Here is a 13,169-nt window from a genome sequence, read left to right as displayed (position 1 = left end):
TGCCATGCCTCAACAAGGGATATTAGAGATAGAATTGTTTGATGTATGGGGAATTGACTTCATGGGTCCATTCCCACCATCATACTCAAACACTTACATTCTGGTGGCAGTGGACTATGTATCTAAGTGGGTAGAAGCAATTGCTACACCCACTAATGATACCAAGACCGTGCTGAAATTCCTCCAGAAACACATCTTCAGCAGATTTGGTGTTCCCAGAGTACTAATCAGTGACGGGGGCACTCATTTCTGCAATAGACAGCTATACTCTGCTATGGTTAGATATGGAATTAGCCACAAAGTGGCAACTCCATATCATCCACAGACGAATAGGCAAGCTGAAGTCTCTAACAGAGAGCTAAAAAGAATCTTGAAACGGACTGTGATAGCCCGAAGAAAGGATTGGGCAAAGAGCTTGGATGATGCTCTGTGGGCATACAGAACAGCATTCAAGACTCCTATAGGAACCTCTCCATACCAGCTGGTGTATGGGAAGGCCTGTCATCTGCCCGTGGAACTGGAACATAAAGCCTACTGGGCAACCAGATTCCTAAACATGGATGCTCAGTTAGCTGGTGAAAAAAGATTGCTCCAGCTAAATGAGCTAGAGGAGTTCAGACTCAATGCCTTTGAAAATGCAAAAATTTATAAGGAAAAGGCAAAGAAGTGGCATGACAAGAAGTTGTCATCCAGAGTCTTTGAGCCAGGACAAAAAGTTCTGCTCTTCAACTCTAGGCTCAGATTGTTTCCAGGAAAACTTAAATCCCGGTGGAGGGCAGGAGTGTCACCATATGGATATGTTGAGCTTCAGGATATTGATTCTGACAAAAAGTTCATTGTTAATGGACAGAGAATCAAGCATTATCTTGAAGGCAATTTTGAGCAGGAATGCTCAAAACTGAGACTTGAGTGATTCTCCGTAAAGGTCCAGCTAAAGACAGTAAAGAAGCGCTTGCTGGGAGGCAACCCAGTCATTAGCAGGTTATATGTTTTGTTTTTACAAAGGCAAGTATCAAAAATGAAGGAATTCACAGAGTTACAAAAGGATTCAGCGCAAAAAGCAGAGAAAAAGAGCTTACTGGCGAAAAAACGCCAGTAAGGGGCATTTTGGGCGTTAAACGCCAGAATGGGCACCATTCTGGGCGTTTAACGCCAGTAAAGGTGCCATTTTGGGCGTTAAACGCCAGAATGGGCACCATTCTGGGCGTTTAACGCCAGAAAGGTGGGGGACCAAGATTTTGATTTCCAATCAAATTTTTTTCAAACTTTCCTTTTCTTACCCATACTTTTCTACATAAATACATCTCAACCTTTCATCATTCACTTTCAAATCTTCAAAAATAAAAAATCATTCTTCAAATCTCTCAAATCAATCCCAAATCTTGTTCAAAAACTCACCCTTCTCTCAAATTCTCTCCATATCTTCTCAAATCCCCTTTCAATTTTTCGAGATCTCTTCTCCCCCCCTTATAAAAATACATTTGGCCTCCTCATTCCCCCACACCATTCGAATTTGCTCTTCTCCTCTCTCTCTTCTTTCCTTTCTTTTGCTTGAGGACAAGCAAACCTCTAAGTTTGGTGTGCTTTTCCGTGATCACTAAGCCAAGATTCATCAAGATCATGGCTCCTAAGGGAAAACAAACCAATTTAAGAGGAAAGAAAGAGAATAATCCAAAAGAATCTTTGGAATCAAGAGAAGTTCTTAACCAAAGAACATGAAGACCATTATCACAAGATAATGGGTTTGAGGTCAGTGATCCCGGAAGTTAAATTTGATCTGAAAGAAGATGAATATCCGGGGATCCAAGAGCAAATTCGAAACAGAGGATGGGAAGTTCTAACCAATCCTGAGATAAAGGTTGGAAGGAATATGGTTCATGAATTCTACTCAAATCTGTGGCTAACAGATAAGCAGAGAATGACTGGAACTGCTTACCATACTTACAGAACCATGGTCAGAGGGAAAGTTATGTACTTCCATCTGGACAAAATAAGAGAAATCTTCAAACTGCCTCAACTGCAGGATGATCCTGAATCCTAGAGGACATATGCCTCCCTGGAACTAAGTGGATAACCAATTCAAAGGGTGTCCCAAACCAACTCAAGAGGGGAGACCTCAAACCAATTGCAAGAGGTTGGCTAGACTTTATTGGGCGTTCCATACTGCCCACTAGCAACCGTTCTGAGGTCACCATCAAGAGAGCAGTGATGATTCATTGCATTATGCTTGGAAAAGAAGTGGAGGTTCATCATGTGATTGCTTGTGAGATCTACACAATTGCAAATAAGAATTCCACTGAAGCCAAATTGGCTTACCCAAGCTTGATCTCCTTGCTTTGTAAAGAGGCTGGGGTGAAGATGGGAGTAGATGAATTCATACCCATTGAACATCCAATCACCAAGAAGTCAATGGAAGGACAAATGCAAGACAACTCTATCAAAAGGAGGGCGCAGGAGTTCCTCCCTGAATTCCCTGAAATTGGCTATTGGGCCAGCCTAGAAGCATCTATCACCAAGTTGCAAGAGACTATGGAGCAACTTAAGGAAGAACAGCAGAATCAGAACTGCATGCTCTGCAAATTGCTGAAGGAACAAGAGAAGCAGGGGCGTGAACTCCAAGAGCTGAAACGCCAGAAATTCTCCCCTCAATTTGAGGGAGCATCCACTTCTCAAAATCAAGGTTGTTGAGTCCTAACTCTATGAAAACGTCTATCATTAGGAGCCTAGTTTAAATTTTTGTTTTCTAATTTTTTAGTCTCATCTTATATCTATCTTTGAGTCTTGTTCTTAATTCATAATTAATAAAATTTAAAATTCATGTCTTAAAGCTATGAATGTCCTATGAATCCATCACCTCTCTTAAATGAAAAATGCTTTAATCACAAAAGAACAAGAAGTACAGGATTTCAAATTTTATCCTTGAAACTAGTTGAATTAGTTTGATGTGGTGACAATAATTTTTGTCTTCTGAATGAATGCTTGAACAGTGCATATGTCTCTTGAATTTGTTGTTTTGAGAATGTTAAAAATTGTTGGCTCTTGAAAGAATGAGGAAAAAGAGAACTGTTATTGAAGATCTAAAAAAATCATCTAATTGATTCTTGAAGCAAGAAAAAGCAGTGGATACAAAAAAAAATTTCGAAAAAAAGAGAAAAAGAAAGAAAAAGAAAGAAATGAAGTTGTGATCCAAGGCAAAAAGAGTGTGCTTAAGAACCCTGGACACCTCTAATTGGGTACTCTAGCAAAGCTGGGTCACAATCTGAAAAGATTCACCCAATTATGTGTCTGTGGCATGTATGTATCCGGTGGTAATACTGGAAGACAGTGTGCTTTGGGCCACAGCCAAGACTCATACACTGGCTATGTTCAAGAATCATTATACTTAACTAGGAGAATCAATAACACTATCTGAGTTCTGAGTTCTCATAGATGCCAATCATTCTGAACTTCAAAGGATAGAGTGAGATGCCAAAACTGTTCGGAGGCAAAAAGCTACTAGTCCCGCTCATCTAATTGGAGCTAAGTTTCCTTGATATTTTGGAGTCTATAGTATATTCTCTTCTTTTTATCCTATTTTGATTTCCAGTTGCTTGGGGACAAGCAACAATTTAAGTTTGGTGTTGTGATGAGCGGATAATTTATACGCTTTTTGGCATTGTTTTTAGTATGTTTTTAGTATGATTTAGTTAGTTTTTAGTATATTTTTATTAGTTTTTAGCTAAAATTCACTTTTCTAGACTTTACTATGAGTTTGTGTGTTTTTCTGTGATTTCAGGTATTTTCTGGCTGAAATTGAGGGTCCTGAGCAAAAATCTGATTCAGAGACTGAAAAGGACTGCAGATGCTGTTGGATTCTGACCTCTCTGCACTCGAAGTGGATTTTCTGGAGCTACAGAAGCCCAATTGGCGCGCTCTCAACGGCGTTGGAAAGTAGACATCCTGGGCTTTCCATCAATATATGATAGTCCATACTTTGCTCGAGATTTGATGGCCCAAACTGGCGTTGCAAATCAGCATCAGAATTTCCAGCGTTTAACGCTGGAACTGGCATAAAACTTGGAGTTAAACGCCCAAACTGGCACCAAAGCTGGCGTTTAACTCCAGAAAAGGTCTCTACACGAAAATGCTTCATTGCTCATCCCTAGCACACACCAAGTGGGCCCGGAAGTGGATTTTTCTGTCATTTACTCATTTCTGTATACCCTAGGTTACTAGTTCACTATTAATAGGATCTTTTGACTTTGTATCTGTACCTCATGACACTTTACACGTTTCTTTGTGTACTTTCCACGGCATGAGTCTCTAAACCCCATGGTTGGGGGTGAGGAGCTCTGCTGTGTCTTGATGGATTAATGCAATTACTACTGTTTCTTATTCAATCGTGCTTGCTTCCATTCTAAGATATTACTTGTTCTTAAACCGGATGAATGTGATGATCCGTGACACTCATCATCATTCTCAACTATGAACGTGTGCCTGAAAACCACCTCCGTTCTACCTTAGATTAAGTAGATATCTCTTGGATTCTTTAACTAGAATTTTCGTGGTATAAGCTAGAACTGATGGCGGCATCCAAGAGAATCCGGAAGGTCTAAACCTTGTCTGGGGTATTCTGAGTAGGATTCAATGATTGAATGACTGTGACGAGCTTCAAACTCCTGAAGGCGGGGCGTTAGTGACAGACGCAAAAGAATCACTGGATTCTATTCCGGCCTGATTGAGAACCGACAGATGGATAGCCGTGCCGTGACAGGGTGCGTTGAACATTTCCACTGAGAGGATGGGAGGTAGCCACTGACAACGGTGAAACCCTTGCATACAGCTTGCCATGGAAGGAGCCTTGCGTGCTTGAAGAGGAAGACAGTAGGAAAGCAGAGATTCAGAAGATGGAGCATCTCCAAAACCTCAACCTATTCTCCATTACTGCAAAACAAGTATTTACTTCATGTTCTTTTGCTTTTCGCAATCAATCCTGATAATTTCTGATATCCTGACTAAGATTTACAAGATAACCATAGCTTGCTTCAAGCCGACAATCTCCGTGGGATCGACCCTTACTCACGTAAGGTATTACTTGGACGACCCAGTGCACTTGCTGGTTAGTTGTGCGGGGTTGCAAAAGTGTGATTGCAATTTCGTGCACCGGCGTTCTCAGCAGGGAATGGGAATGCCGTAGAGTAGTGAAATAAAATGCAAATAATTAACTTTACTCAATAAAACTATATTTTTATCAAACCTTTTGAAAATATTTTTACTATTACTTTATATAATTAATTATCTTCCTTAAATTTCTGAACTTAAGACAAATCTCAATTACAACCTCAGTTCTCAGTCACCTCAATACACAAACTAATAGCACAGGAAATAGATCATTACACAAACAAATAGCACAATCACGTAGAAACAAGATAAGTAAACACAATCAAATGCAAATGTGCAAACAATGATGATGCATGTCTAGTCTTATCGCAGGTAATGAGCTCATTTGTCGGTTTCGACCCGCACCCGACACAATCCGACTCGCAAGTCAGATAAGGCATTCCAGCGGCATAACCTCTGCAAGTTTCTACTTCTTGCAGGCGCTGATTCTCCAGCTGAAGTATGCCGAACATGACCTCTGCAAGTACTTGCAGGCGCTGATTCTCCAGCTGAAGCATGTGCCACTTTCTCCTAGAAGCCATTCCATACACACGGGCGTCCCCGCACAACCATTCACATATAAAGCCCACAACTTAACATTTTCCCATCGGCACCATAACCATTTACTCTCCGTCACCCTCTCGTGACCTTTTAATCATTTCATCATCACACGTACCATGTTCTTTTCTCATTCTTTCTTTCTTAACAAACTGAATTCATATCATAACTTAAAACAAAATCTCTTCTCAAAGGAGTGAATTTAAAAGATTATACTTTTCTTAATAAATCGGATTGAAAATAACTCTTTCCGTAATAATTCAAAATCAAACAAAATTTATAAATCAGATTTTCGAAATAAAACCACGTTTTCGGTTACTTTTACATAAAATTGGGTAGAATCTTCTTTTAAAAAATTGGACTTTACCACCCATGCGGTCTCCCTCAAATTCATCACTTTCCAAACCAAACTCAAATCCAACTCTATTCAACAATTATCAATACGACAATTTCTTTAATAATTAACTCATTATATTACAATTTAACAAGTAACACTAATTTAATCACATTTCACAATCACAACTCAACCAATTCATTATAATCACACAAAATCAGAATTTCAACAACTCCATCAAAATCAGAATTTCAACAACTCCATCAAAATCAGGAAACCAATATCAATCACAGCTTCAATTCAAACTCATCATTCAGTCATTTCAAACAATCATAAATTATTTGCAAATATCCACTAGACTCCCGTGGCATTCATAATTTAAAACAGTTAATTTCAAAATAAAATCCCCTACCTCCGTATGAAATCAAAAATCATCGAAAGCTCTGGAAAAAATTTTTGACCGAGCTACTGAAGAGGAAAGCTTTAAAAATTTTCTGTGCCTCCTAGAATTCCAGTTGGCCGAACTTAAGGAAAAGAGGAGCTACGTCACCGTTAACTTCTACCGATCAAAAGTGACACCAATACGTAGAAGAAAAAGATACGAACACTTTTACCGAATTAGATTTTTTATTGGAGTTACGAATCACAAGAAATCGAACAACAAAAATTTACGGTGCCATGGCTTCTCACTTTCTCTCGCTCACTGCTCTTTGTTTCTTTTCTGTCTTTCCTTGGTTCGGTTAGAATCAAATAAAGGTAAGAAAGAATGATGATGATTAAAGAATATAGAAAGGGTATGTGTCACATTACTTATATATGTGTTTATATAATCACAAGCCACGTTTCTTTGATTTTTGGTTCCTTCATGGTTTCGGCCATTAATAATAATAATTAATTTAATTTTTGTTTTATCAAACTATTTTTTGTTAAATAATTTTAAATTTAATAAAATAAATAATAATTAAATTAAACTTTAATAATAATAAAATTTTATTTAATTATTTTTATTAAAAATAATTTTTTAAAAACAAAATCTCAATATAATATAATAATTTATAATTAACTAATTACTTAAATTTTTTTTTTTAAAATCCGAGGTCTTACAATATAAATCTGACATGAGCTTAGCATCAATATTTATGTCATCAAAACCATCAAGAGCTACATTGACATGAGATTTATAATATTAATTGAATATAATATAAATGGTAATTTTTTACGACTAATAAGTATACCTTAAAACTATAAAAATAAGTGTACCTTTAAAATTATAAGATCCAATGTCATTGTTTCTCTCGTTGGTTTGTTAGTATTGAGTTGAATATTCTCAATTATTTAACATTAGATTATTAAAAAGTGAAAAACCATCTCTCCTTATAGATAAAATTGTTTCATTTGATTGTTGTATTAATGACTTTTGACTGCATTGATCTCGGTAGCTACGCCACCTACGGAATTTAAAAAACCTAAAGGAGCATGAGTCATATATTCCGCGGAACGACGTTCTTGCCAAGGCTGTATGTCTTTTTTAAGTCTACTCAAATCCAAACCATAGTATTCCTCCTGCATATAATAAATTTTCAATGAGTAAAATATTTATATAAAAAAAAGTACTGTTATATATAAAATTAATTAAAATTATCAGATACCAAAAAGTGAAAATTGATTAATAACCTCTTCATGTAAGAAGAATCTCCTCATGATAGTCTTTGTCTATACTGATATTGTTTGAAGAAAGAATAATATTTAAAGAAATACTTGATCTCCTAATTTCCTATGAATTGTTACCTTTTATATTGATGAATTTATCAACTGAACTTGAGGAAGTTATGCTGAACTATTTGATAAGTTGCGTATCTTATATAGAACTGTTACAAAATTTTTTATCTATATAAAAATTAAAAAAAAGAAGAAATCTGTATAATAAATTCATATATGTTTCCTACCATGAATAAAAAATAAATGGACAAAATTTTTTGTACTATATAAGAATTTAGAAAACAAAAAGATCTGTATAATAAATTTATGAGTAAAGTATCGTTTTTGTCTCCAACGTTTGGGGTAAGTCATATTTGTGTCCCTAACGTTTAAATCGTCCTATTTGTATCCCTAACGTTTATAAACGTGATTCAATGTTATCCTATTATCAATTATACTAACAAATCAGAATATATTTTTCAATTATTCTTATTTGGATGTATTCATTCTCAATTAAGTCTTACTTGGATGTGTTGGATTTTAATATTATACCCACTATTTGTGTTTAGATTCAATTATGTCCCTAGAAAAGTGAATTATGTAAATGTTATAGGAATTGTTTTCAACTTTTGATGAGCTATTTTTTCGGAATGGATCATTGATTCTAGCCCAAACATTTATATTCTAACTTCAAGAAGATATTTTTAAAGCTCAAACTAAAGTGTTCATGATGTGTAATTGACGGCGGGTAACATTGAATCACTTTTACAAACGTTAGGGATACAAATAGGACGATTTAAACGTTAGGGACACAAATAGGATTTACCCCAAACGTTGGGGCAAAAATGATACTTTCCTAAAATGAACAAAAAATAACTGAATAGGAACTAACCATTAGATATGTTGGAAAGTGGAGTCCTTATAACATTGGGCTAAGAAATAGATGATGAATTATGTTTTGTTAAAATTGAAACATGTTGGTGTAAGACCCAGAATATTTGAAAAACCTTTTTTATGATCAAGTCTCAAATCATATAGTTATTTATAGCCTTAATTTCAGAAATTATTTTATTAAAGATAATTAAGGCAAGTTTTGATTTATTGAATTTGAGATAAGTTATGATTACTATCCAATTTTACAATTATTGGATTATTTTCTATATTTAAATCATATAGTTGGTAGTTGTTAAATAAAAAAGATTTTTATATGATTTTGGATTAAATAATTAATATTTTAGAATATTGATATTGCTATTTTGGAAAATAAAGAAATTAAGTATATTATTTCTAATTATTTGGTTGGGACATTTTATTGAAAATAATTTGTAAAATTGATGAGCAAATAGTATTTTTATACATTATTATTATTGGATTAGAATTTATTTCTAATTACTATATTATTCCTAATTTTATGCAAAATTACCATAGTGTCCCTAACCCTAATATTGCTAAACCCATTCCTTTCCATCTTCCCCCCACGCTGCACAGCGCAACCCCTTTCCTCACTGCCTTCGCTGCGCAGCAACAACAACACACGCAGTTTCCCTTGTTCTCCGAGAAAGAAAGAAACAGAAAGAAAGAGAGATCTGAGGGGGAGTAGAGGAGACCGGAAAAAAAAAGGGGGAAGGAGGCCACGTTGCTGTTGCTGCTACCAATCCGCGCCGCCATGGTCGTCCCGCCTACAGAGCCATGAGTCGCGCCTTGTCACTGAGAGGATGAGGGAGGAGATGCGCTGCTGGAGGAGAGAATGGGGAACTCACCTCGTCGCCGTCACCAATGAGCCGCGCTGCTGCCCGTGCCGTCGCTTGTCCACCTTGGAGCCACTGCCGAGCTCGCGGGTGAGGGGAGACACAGCGCCGCCGACTTTGCCAGTCTTTCACCGTCGAATCCTTCTTGCCGCCACTGTTCGAATCGCGATCCGGAGAGGGAGGAGATGCGAGCCATGGCCGGAGGGGAGAAGACGCCGTGTTTGGAAGCCGTCGTCGTCCTCTCTGCGCTGCCGTCATCCTTGCCACAGGGTCAGCCGCTGCCATGTATGGCAGAGCCAGAAAGAGAGAGTCCGGGAGCAGAGCAGGCGAGAGAGATTTGAGGCTAGGCTGAGAGTCCAACCACCGCATCCAGTAGCCGTTTGTGTCGCCAGCGCCACCTCCGTCGGAACTGCCACCGTCAAAAAAGGGATCTGGCCGCCAGGAGTGGTTCTGTGACTTCCGGGACCACCGCCGGAGCTTCTGGCTACTTCTTCCGTCGCCGAAAAAGTTTTCCAGTAAGGGTTTTATTTGAGGTTTCTGCCTTTTTGGATTTCGAGGAGGGTTTTAATGTTGCGCGGTTTTTATAATTGATCCACCGGAGCTTCTGGCCACCACCGGAGCTGTTGCCGGGGCCAGTTCGAAATCGCAGCTACTTCGTGTTGTTATTCCGGTAAGAAATTATGTTTCGAAAAGCCTCGCGTTAGTTTTCGGTTGTGTTTGATTAATAAATAAGTTTTGGTAACGTGGGGTCGAGTCCTGATTATTATATGTTACGAATAGTGTTGCTATGGTTATTGCGAAAGTGACTGGGAGCTGAGGTTTTGGTTGCCGGTGATTTTGAGTTGAGGCGGAAAGGACTCTGTGAGACGTTTGGATTATGGAATATGCATTTTGAGGTAGGGGTGCTTTCCGAAAACCATATTTTATATATTAGAATTATTACATATGGATACTGATGTGACATGGTGTATTTGGTGATTGTATAAGCCTTATGTGATATTGATTGTCTCGAATGATTATGGATGTTTGTTTGGCTGAATTGTTGTGCGGCTTTGTGAAATGTAATGTTTTGAGGTTGATTCTTTAAAGATTTGAAATCTGAGTTTAATCCATTGAGGATTGATTTGAATTGAGTTAATTATTTTGATGATGTGAAAAGTTGAATGCCCTTTTGAGTTTAGCCTGGTTTGCCTTAATTGGTTTGGTTTTGATAAATGATTTGTTAGTGAGCCGATTCTTTAAAGCTTTGGAAATGAGTTTAATTGGTTGATAACGATTTGATTTTTAAACGGTTCCTTGAGATATGAAGATGAGATGACTGTTGGATTTAGTTTCTTTTGAACTGAATTTTGGATCTGGACAGTTGAAAAGAATTGTGAAACGGTTTAGTTGGGACCCGAACCGGGGTGGCAAAGCCCAAGTTTTAGGGGAGGTACTGCCGAAATTTCTATAAAACCCGAGTCTTTATTGAAATGTGGTCTGGAAAAATGATGAGTTAAAGACTTCTACTATTTTATTTGAAATATCAAGAAAAGGATGATCTATGCTTTTGAAATGAATTATAAAAGAGGAAATTGTGATTTAGTCTTGCTTCTTAAGAAAGACATTGTATCTCTTTTAGGAGAAAGTTATTTAGATGAAACTTATGTTTTAAAGCTGTTTTAAATGTGACAAGGGCATTGCCTTTGAATTTGACTTGAGGGTTTCAATTAGAGGAGTTTCTATGACTTTGAAAGAACCTGAATGTCTATTGACAAGTTTCATTTTGAAATGCTTTGGGAAAGGTTTTAAGTACTCTTTGAATTCTAAATTCTTGCAAGACTAAAATAATTTTGAACAGTTGAAACCCTTTAGAATTTATCATGGGGTTTAAAGTTGGTTTTGCCTAAGTAAAGAAAACGGCTTTGAAAGAAGTAAATGATTACGTGACTCAGTTTGGCTTAAACCCTATTTTATTACTCAAATCAGAAAGTTGAGGTTTTTAATGATTTTAAATGAACTTGGCGAAATGAGTTATGTTATTCTCCCCTAAAGACTTGGGACTCTGCAGAGAAACTTTTGTTATAAAATTCCATTGTTGGATGGGTGATTTTGAATACTTTGAAATAAATCCTTAACTTGCCATGGTTTTGGAAGTTTTGGAAAGAGGATGCCGAGAGTGGAATTATTTTTAAAAGGAGAATTTACTTTGAGTAAAAGTGGCTTATGAGCCTGAGATGATTTGAGAAATGAGATCTTTAAAGCCAAGGCTGAAAAGAGTTGAAATTTGATTTCAAAGTGAAATGAATTGAGAAAAGTGATTTATTGCTTAAATGCCGATTTCATGAATTTGATGATGTTGAATGGTGGAAGTGCTATTTTGTTATGAGCCGGAATGGCTGTGTATGCTATTGGATTATGGTTGATTTCCGAATGAGTTATGAGCCGTATAGCTCGCTATAAATTATGAATTTAAGTTGAAGGGTTGTATTTATTGATAAATTGGCTGGTTTTTGATCGAACCGTGAGCTGGATGGCTGAGACGGATGGTGATCCATGGTTGAGTATAAGTGCATGTATGCTATTGAATGAATTGTGAATTTAAGCCAATGGCTGAGATAAAGTGTATGTGAGTATGCTTGTGTTTTCTCTCTGGTTGTAAGGGTGACAGGGCACCGATACCCTCTAATGGCGACAGGGCGCAGATACCCTCTAACGGCGACAGGGCGCAGATACCCTCTAATGGTGATAGGACACATATTCCCTCTAATGATATTAATGCGCAACAGAAAAATTGTGCCCGGGTTAGCTACCGGACACGTCGGGTTGGCTTGATAACCGACGGGTGATATCATCAGCTACTAGGACAAGCATGCATCATATGCATCTATGTGACATTGTTTGGGTGTGCATATTGTACTTAGTTTGCCTTTGTGATTAACTGCTAATTGTTCTACTTGCTGTAACTATTTGTTTGTGCTTGAACTCCCTATCTGTGTTTGCAACTGGGACTCTGTTGGATTGTGGTGATTTAGTTGATGGTTGGATTGTTTGGGCCTAGGGCCGTGGTTGAAATGATATGGACCGATGGTTGGTTTCGGTTTTGTGTTTTTGGTTTGGAAAAATATGAAAGGCTATTTTGGTTCGGCATAGATAAACCTTTTTGAAATGGCTTTTGAGTTTTTTTGAGAATTGAATGTTTCCTCTTTCAGAAAAGATTTCCGACTTTACTTATATTGAAAACCGTTGTTTTTGAAAAGAGGCATAAGATGGTTATTAATTACTAGTATGGTTTATCTTCACGTATCCTATTACAGTAATTCTCAAAAACCCTCTACTGAGAACCCTTTCGAGGATGATGTTCTCACCCCCCTACATTTTTTCCCTTTCTGGGTATGGGTGCAGAAGTCACGAAGAGTTTATTTAGTTAATGTTGTGATGCTCTGTATTGTCTTAGTTATGGTTTATTGTACCCTCGCCTTTCTCTTGATATATTCTGTAAGAGGGATAGGAATTATATTGGCTAATACTTGTAATATATATATATATATATATATATATATATATATATATATATATATAGAGAGAGAGAGAGAGAGAGAGAGAGATTTAATAAAAGTATTTATAAAAAACACATCTTGTGCAATTAAGAAGAAAGATATATTAGTGTCAGAAATATAGAATCGATAAGTTTAATATTTAACACAAAATGT

The sequence above is a fragment of the Arachis hypogaea genome, chromosome 2 (genome assembly GCF_003086295.3).
Source record: "Arachis hypogaea cultivar Tifrunner chromosome 2, arahy.Tifrunner.gnm2.J5K5, whole genome shotgun sequence".
NCBI classification, from domain to species: domain Eukaryota; kingdom Viridiplantae; phylum Streptophyta; class Magnoliopsida; order Fabales; family Fabaceae; genus Arachis; species Arachis hypogaea.
This window is presented reverse-complemented; position numbering follows the sequence as displayed.